Below are 8,984 nucleotides of genomic sequence, written 5' to 3'. Positions count from 1 at the left end.
ACAGTCTTTAAAATATTTCTAAAAGCACTTAATTAACTGACCCTTATTCCCATATGTAATGGGGTAAAGGGAGGAGATGATAGCTGCCCCCAACCAGGTTGAGACAGCTTACGTGGGACCTCCGAAATCTCAAACTGTCTTGATGCTTAAAACACAAGGACATGAGATCAGATTTTAACCAACAAGGTATTAGAGTGTAAAAGAAAGAGAAACTACAGAAGAAAATTACTAAATAAAAATAAAGGTTTGAAGAACATTTGATCAAAAAATCTCATTACTTTCTCAGGAAAAAGGTAAGAATTTAGATATAATCACGAAAATTAGAACAAAATCAGTGAACATTGTTCGTTTCTCATTTATCTTTCTTTTTATTTTTCAAATAACACTAAAAATGGTGAAAATGAAGTAGTGAAATGAATAACCTCCGGTTCTGAAACCAGACTTTGATCTGTTTAGGCTCAATGTTGGAAAGAATAGGACATTCCCTAATGAGCTGCTGCCGCCTCAAAGAGCTAGGCTTGGGGCATTCATTGTATACTCTTTCCAAAGCTTCAACTTGCTCTGGTGTATACCTTACATACTTGCTGCTATCAATTTGCTTGCTATTCAGTGGCTCTTTGTGCATGGAAACGCCATTCTTTTCACATACACACACCCAAAAGGCTTTTTTGTTTAAAATAATACAGAGAAAGGGATCACCAAAAAACAAGACAAACCCAGTTGGAGCAAAGATTGGAGCTTTGGGTTTTGATTCTTTTGAATGTTTTGGTATTAATAAGAGTGAAATGGTGGTGTTTCAGAAATCACAGGTAGGCTCTCTCCTACAGGAGAGCCTCCTCTCCCTTCTCAGATAATGATAATGGGAGTTGCATTGGGTTTTGTTTTTTCTCTTCTGTCAAAGCACAAAGTGGAGGAAGGAGAGCTTGAAACTACTGGGTAACTATGTGTCTTTATCTTAAAGATAGCAATCTCGAGATTCTTTAAGAGATAGATTAAAGTAAAATAAAACAAATACTGACAAAAAAGCCATTTTTTGAGGAAATAAACCATACCCACAGAATTGAAAGAGAAACATAGAAAGAAACGAAGAGAGTAAGAGCTTTGCTGTGCTTTTAGTAAAAATTGAATATCTCAACGCTACATAATAATAATCCAATAAATATTCAAAGTAATTTTATTTAGGGTAAAGTATAGTAATGGTCATGAACTTTAAAGCTTTTATTTAGATCCCTCAACTTTTAAAACTTGCAATACAGTCCTCTAATGTTTAGTTTGTTTGTAATATGGTCCCGTCGTTACATTGCCGTTAGCACATTTGAAATATGGTTACTGAACTTTTCAGACATTTGCATTTAGGTCCCCCAACTTTTAAAACTTACAACACAGTCCTCAATTTTATTCTAAACTCCAAATTCCTTTTCGATCTCGAATTTCTTTTTTCGCTTCTTTCTTCTCATTTTCATCATAACTTTTCAATTGGGGATGCATGAGAAATTCTAATCTAACTTTGAATTATATAGAGTTGTTGACTTTAATAAGGGTTCATTGAAAGAATACCCGACCAATGGACTATCGGGACCATCAATGATTAAAGGTGTAATGTTAGATACAGGTCATCACAAGTGAAGCATATATGTTCGATGAAATGCTTGTGAGAAAAAAAATGGGGTTAGAAATGCAGAGTTGACAAATACTACTAAGATGAACTAAGTATCATTGTTTAAAGTCACCAACAAAGATGAAATTATTTTGTATAAATGGCATATAATAATTTCTTCGTTTGATCCTTGTGGTTAAAGATTTTCCAACAGATGATCAAATATAATGAAATCCCAAACAACGCATTCACCTCTCAGTCTCTTTCGCTCACATGCACTCTCGTTTGGTTTTTGTTCTTCAATTTTCCTCCACGTAAAATTGTAAACCCAAGCAATGCTCTGTCTTTCATCTTTTTATTTACAAAGAAAGAATAGAGGAAGAATTGCTGGAATGCAACACCGATTGTGTTTTTTCTTAGCCTCTCCCCTCACTTGCAAAAAGGTATTTATTTTCTTTTTTGGGCTATCCAGAAGTAAGTTTTTCCTCTTTCGCACTTTCCCATTTTCAGTCGCATTGTGTGTGTTTTGTTGAAATTTTTATGTTTCTGGAACTGCATGTCAATGATATGGATATTCAGTGTTAGTTTTGAACCAAAACCATCTAATTTTCTTTCTTTCTTCTTAATCAAAACTTTTAGTACTCCTTATGAAATATATTCAGTCCATCAGAATAGAAGTGAAAGAGGGTCATAGGCTAAATTTTTTTATCTTCTTGTTTGTTTTTTTTCTTTAAATTAGTGAATTGGTTGTGAGTATCGACATAGTGATATCGCTAGGCTCAATCCGAGAGACCGCTAGTACTAGTTTACTGAGAATTGTATTGATTCGCCCTATGGTTTTTGGCGTCCTGTGAGCTCGTATTCTTTTTAATAAGTTCATGTTGATTATGGAACTGATATATCGTGAACGAATTGGATTTTTTTACATTTTTAAAAATTTTACAGCTGAATTGTATTAAATTATAGCTTTTGAAGACAATTCTACATGCACGCAACTCGAAATGCATCATGACAAGGTAGTATATTTGGAGCAGCTGCTTAACCCTGTCATGATGCCTTTTGAGTTGCAAAAGAGATTGAGATGTGAATGCGTTGTTTGGGATTTCATTATATTTGATCATCTGTTGAAAAATCTTTAACCGCAAGGATTAAACGAAAAATTATTATATGCAATTTATACAAAATAATTACAGTTTTGATTGTGACTTTCAACAATGATACTTAGTTCATCTTAGTATGATTTATCAACTTTGCATTTCTAACCCCATTTTTTTCTCACAAGCATTTCATCGAACATCTATGTTTCACCTTAGATGACTTGTATCTAACATTACACCTTGAATCGTTGATGGCCCTGATAGTCCCTTGGTCGGGTCTTCTCTCAATGGACCCTTATTTAAGTCAACACCTCCATATAATTCAAATTTAGATTATAATTTCTCATTCATCCCCTACTGAAAAGTTACACTAGAAATGAGAAGAGATGAGTGAAAAAGGAAATTCGAGATCGAAAAGGAATTTGGGGTTTAGAATAAAATTGAGGATTGTGTTGCAAGTTTTAAAAGTTGGGAGACCTAAATGTAAGCTCCTGAAAAGTTCAGTTACCATATTGTAAACGTACTAACGACAGTGTAACGGAGGGGACTATATTACAAATGGACTAAATGTTGGAGGACTGTATTATAAGTTTTAAAAATTGAGGAACCTAAATGAAAGCTTTAGAAAAATTTAGTGACCATTACTACACTTTACCCTTTTATTTATATAATTAGTTATCATATAAATGAAAAATATATATCTACATGATAATATCATCAAGTATTATTACTTGACTGATAAAGCAAACAGAAACAAACAGCCAATGCCTAATGAAAGATCAAAGGGCCAGCTCTGCACTCTGCAGCGTGCAGAGTGCTATTGATTAAGCTTTTTTCTTTTTCTTTTTCTTTTTCTTCTGAAATTATTGATTAATTAATTGCTTTGTATAATTTATTTTTATTTCAATTTCCTGAAATGAACAGGAAAAAACTATTTTTATATTTAAAGTATATATATATTATTATATATATTAATTTAAGTTTTAAGGTATATATAATATGTTATGATTTTTTTAGTAATGTTGATACTGTATTTTTATATTATTTTTCACGACATTAATGCATGGATTTAGCTCTTTCAATTTATGGTATCACTCTGCAACACACCGAGTACTCTTTTATTTCTATTTAGCATTTGTTTGGTTGTTACATGCATGCGTATGATTTATGCAATACATGTATGTAGGAATTTATTCATGGCATGACGTGCGAATGCATGTGTAATGAATGATAGCTTAACCATACTACACACAAAAGTTTTATTTTAGAGATTATATACCAACGATAAAAAAATATTTTATAAACGAGGTTATATTTATAAAAAATAATTTAATTTATCATACACAAGAAAGATATAGAATTGTGTCTCGGATTATCCACAAAAGAGAGACTAGTAAGCTAACAAGTAGCAAAGAAGACGAATAACTCTGTTTTTGAATAATCTAATTTAAGGCTAAAGAACAAGAACACAATCGAAAATATTATAATAAGTATAACATTTTAGATTGAATGCAATCTAAAATTTTATTTTTCTAACATTTTCGGTTCAACAAAAAATTATGAAAAATAGTATTATCACTAAAAACATTATAAAAATATATATAACTTTTGTGTTCAATAAAAATGTTAATAAAACATTAATATTTTATGTTACATTCAATTAAAAATTATTATAATTTTTATAATATTTTTGACTGTATTCATTTCATACCATTCTTTAATCTTAAATTAAGCTTCCATCTCTTGAACTTTCCCAAAGTAGACCCCACCGTTGCACCATTTCTCACTTTGTTCGGCCTTTGCTTCAATTTTACATTTCTCACTTTCTCTTTTTTGTCTTTCTATAATTTTAAAATTGTTTCTTTATATGCGTATGATGTGAGGTTGGTTGGTGGTATGCATGATAGAGGTGTAAAGGTATTCTTTTTCATGTGTGGGTCACAACTCAAGGTAAATTATTTATTTTGATTTTTCAAACTAAAGGATCAAATCCGACGGTGTGGTTTTTAATTTTATACTTTCTAAATATTTTTAAATTTTGTTTATTTTTTATATATCTAATTAATTATATTCACGTGAAGAAAGATATTGTGTCTAAGTTTACTTTAACCCGCAACATGCAAGATTTACAAATTATAATGGTATATTATAAAAAAATGTTACAATTGTATATCTTTTTCTCTTTAGGTATTTAATTTTTTTATCAATTTAAGTATTTAATGTTACAAACAATATTATTTTAAGTGTTTGGTCTGTAATGACGGTTAAAAAAATATCATCAACCACTTAAAATGTGATATGTGGCGTATTTATAATTTTTTAAAATATATATTTTAAAATTTTAGTATTAAATTTTTTTTTTAAAACCCAAAATTTCTCTAAAATTTCAAAATGGTCTCAAACTCTTAATCCCAAATCTTCAACTCCATTCCTCGACCGGCTCCGCCATTATCCCCTTCGTTGGTCGCCTACCCACCCACCGAACACCCATCAACTCGTCAACGGACTACCATTGTCGGTCATTTCCTTGGTATCACCCTAGTTACACAAATTTTCAACCTTAAATCCCTAAATCTCAAATACCCAACCATTCATCTCTAATCCTCCCATTGCCAGCTTGATTTCATAATTCACTAAATGTGTGCAATAAAATAGTGAGCTAGAAACATGTATAAAATCATGGGGGAAGGAGGAATTGAAGAGAAAGTTGGAGACCATACCTTTATTAAGCAATCATTTTTCATTTTTTGCTTGACAAATCAAGAAATTTGTCTAATTGATTTTTTGAAAAATATTGCGGTATTTTCTGAAAAACACTTTCTAAAAATTGGGGTATTTTCTGAAAAATAAGAAAAATTGAGGGTTTTTTTAAAATTCATGAATTTTATTTTTCTAAAAATTAAAAGATTAAAAATTCGGCCACGTGTTGAACATTGATTGGCTGATTGATTTTTAACAGAATTTTTAACGACTGTCACAAACCAAACCCTTTAAATAATAACGTTTGTAACATTAGACATCTAGATTGACAAAAAATATTATATACCTAAATGGAAAAAGGTGAGCTTAGAAGCGGTATCCTTTAAAGAAAATGTAATAGCTCACTGATCTAGATCCATGAGACCGAGATATATACTTTGGACATTTATTTTTTATATTAAGTAAATTATAATTGTATTTAATTTATTGATGCAATTTTTAACCTATATTTTTATAATAATTTATAGTATTGAACTAAATCAACAATTTTTTTAACCGAAAATAGATGTAAACAAAAAAAAAAACTAAATCAACAATTTTTTTATTAAATCGATTCATTTTTTTCAAACATGTATATGTATGTACGTATGTATATAAACTTAAACATGTGTTAATTAATTACAAATTGAAGATTACAAAGTCATAAATTTCATATGTATAGAATAAAAATCGTCTGCCCTTTATTGCTGCTCCTTTCGTGTCCCTTTCACCATAATATGGCATGTGTGTTAATATTAATTGCTTTAATATTTTTAATAAATTTCTTATTATTCTTAGATTCTTTTTGGCCAGAATTTATTTATCATGTCTATGTTAAACTTTTCTTGTATATTTTGCTTATTTATTATGAGTGGACATTACTTTAATTAAATTACATTTAATAATATTATTATTCTAAAAAAGTAATTATATTACTAATCTATAGTTAAATAGAGATAGTAATTATAAAGGGGCAGACGCAGTGATGTGAATTTCATTTGTCAAAGCCTTGGAAAATGGCAGCAAAAAGGAAGCTCTGATTCCATCGCCTGCCATTTCATTCATAATGTATAAATTATTTTTAATTTACTCGAAAATTGACATCCACTATTTATATGAACTCAACAAGCACAGACAATCCGAATCCATGGACTCCACCTCCATCAGTGCTGATGGGCTCTGCATATGAACATTGTAATGGAGAATGGAGCTTTTCTTTGCCATCTGTTAAAATTGAAAAATTACCTGCATCAGCATTGATCTCAAGACTTTGGCTATTCACATTCAAGTCTTCCTCTTCATCGGATAGACATCTGCAGCTATCGAACTTGTCCCTCTCGAAAATGCGACTAACCCTTCCCTCCAGGATATTCTCATTTTAGATTGTGACACATCCTCGAATGTGGAATTCGACGTTTACAAATGTTGATCATCCAAAATTTTCTGAAATTGAGAAAGATCCATGGAATCGGAAGGTATAGACAGGTGATCAAACTTAATACTCGAACTGGTTGTATCCCATATTGAAACATGGTTCTCGATAGAGAACCTCGCCATCCGGAGATCTCCAGCCATGGAAAATAGCTCGGAATGATGGTCTTGATGTCTCTTGTGATCCTTAATCTTGAACATGACAGCCTAACAGGCCTTTCTAAGCTTGTACCGGAGTTTGGGGTTTGCATAACATTTTCACTCCCTAATGTATCTACAGACAGTGGAGAGTTTCGTCTATCGATATCCTAGAAGCACTTTTCCTCTTCTTTTGGGGAACGGCTATGGAATAAGGTGTAACATTTGGAGAAGATGAAACAAGAGGAGCACAGGCAGATAGACAATCTGAACTTATCCAAACCGAGGACCTTGAGTTGAAACAAGCATACTACTTGTGCTCTTTCCAGTGCCAATATTAGTAGCATCACTTTTTTGTTTTTTCATTGCCTATTACACCGATCAAAAGAAAAATCAAGATCCGGTAATGGTGATTAAGGAGAAAGACCTGTTTCATGTTTTCGGATCAAGCCGTGCACAGAAGCAGAATTCTCCTTGTCAGTCTCAGAACAAGGTGACAGAAGCCAATGCATTGAAGCCTCAGCAGGTGAAGGGAACATGGAGACACTGAACTTGTTCTCGAATCCGGCCTCATAATCTTCTTCAAATTGAGCTACAGCAGGCAGGAGTTGTTGCCATGGTTTCTGTAGACTGGATCTCAGGAGAAAATGAAGCCTGCAGGGGAGGTGTTTTGGTGTTACTACAGCTAGTGTTCGATTTCTCATCACTCGGTCCAGATTGAGCTACAGCAAGACACCTCTAGCTCTACATTTTCTCTTGTCGGTGACCCCGGAAATGATATGATCGGCAGTGTAACAGGCAGGAGTTTTTTTTTTTGTCATGGTTGCGGTAGACTGGTTCTCAGGAGAAAACGAAGCCTGCAGGGGTGGTGTTTTAGTGTTGCTCAAACTAGTGTTCGATTTATCATCATCCATGAGCCTGTTCTTCGAATTACCATTGCCAGCAACAAGATGATCCAACGCAAAATAAGATGCATTCTTAGTAGTAGCCATGGGAGTGAAATGAAGCTCCTTAGACTCCTCAGGCTGCTTCAACAAGTCCCCTGACACAGAATGCAACTCCATTACAGAATCACAAACGGCCGGAGCTTCGGATGAAGTTGAAGTTTTGGAAGATTTGGATTTCTTAACTCGGTTTAGTCTATTGGAAACATAAGCGGATAAAGCATTTTCCTTCATGAAACAGAATGGTTTGGAACAAGGAAGAAGCGAAACGTGAGCTGATTTCGGTGTTCTGGTCTGACGACAACAATTCAAAGCTGTTTTACGAATACTATGAGTGATAGAAGCAGCAGAAGAAGATGAACAGTGAGAGAGCAAGAGCCTGAGACAACCCTTTGCTACTTCAATTGAAGAAGAAGAATATGATGAAAGATGACAGACATCATTTAAATTATTCATAATTTTCAAGAAGCCATTTCCAGGATCCAAGTGTAGCTAAATCAATCTAAAATATTGATTACAGTAAGTGGATTATAACTCACAGTATATGGATGGATATTAGACAAATTCGAAGGATGTTCTTGATGTTTGGCATCCGACAGCAGCTGCTCAGATTTAGAAACACCATTTTTCCGTATTGCTTGAGCAGGCTTTGACTAAGAAATGAGAGAATACAGATCAGTGATCTAGTCTAGCTTCCCAAACCAATTGAAATTTAGGCGGCGCAGGAGGAGGAGAATATACCTGATGTTGTTGAAATTATTAAAATGGTTTTCAAGTTTGGTAAATGTTTATTTGAAAATGGTTTTCAAAGTTTGGTAAATGTTTATTTGAAAATGGTTTTCAAAGTTTGGTAAATGTTTCTTTGAAAAATAGTTTTTTAAAGTTTGATAGATGTTTGTTGAAAAATGATAATGGGATAATCACAATTAATCCCTAGGCTTTAGGGTAATTACAAGATTAAGTCATTGAGTTTCAATTATAAATACCCTAGCTCATTTAGCTTCAAAACCATCCCAAAAATCATTTCTTTCTCCCAAT

The 8,984-nt window shown here is 32.7% G+C and overlaps 1 pseudogene; it reads right to left on the bottom strand.

Moving 5' to 3' along the window:
• Positions 1 to 6,788: 6,788 nt before the first annotated feature.
• LOC120191574 lies at positions 6,789 to 8,402 on the bottom strand (annotated as a pseudogene).
• Positions 8,403 to 8,984: the final 582 nt, after the last annotated feature.

This window comes from Hibiscus syriacus, unplaced genomic scaffold (genome assembly GCF_006381635.1).
Source record: "Hibiscus syriacus cultivar Baekdansim isolate YM2019G1 unplaced genomic scaffold, ASM638163v2 tig00004142_pilon, whole genome shotgun sequence".
Lineage (NCBI taxonomy): Eukaryota > Viridiplantae > Streptophyta > Magnoliopsida > Malvales > Malvaceae > Hibiscus > Hibiscus syriacus.
The sequence above is the reverse complement of the archived record's forward strand: the minus strand, read 5'-3'. Positions and strand labels throughout refer to the sequence as shown.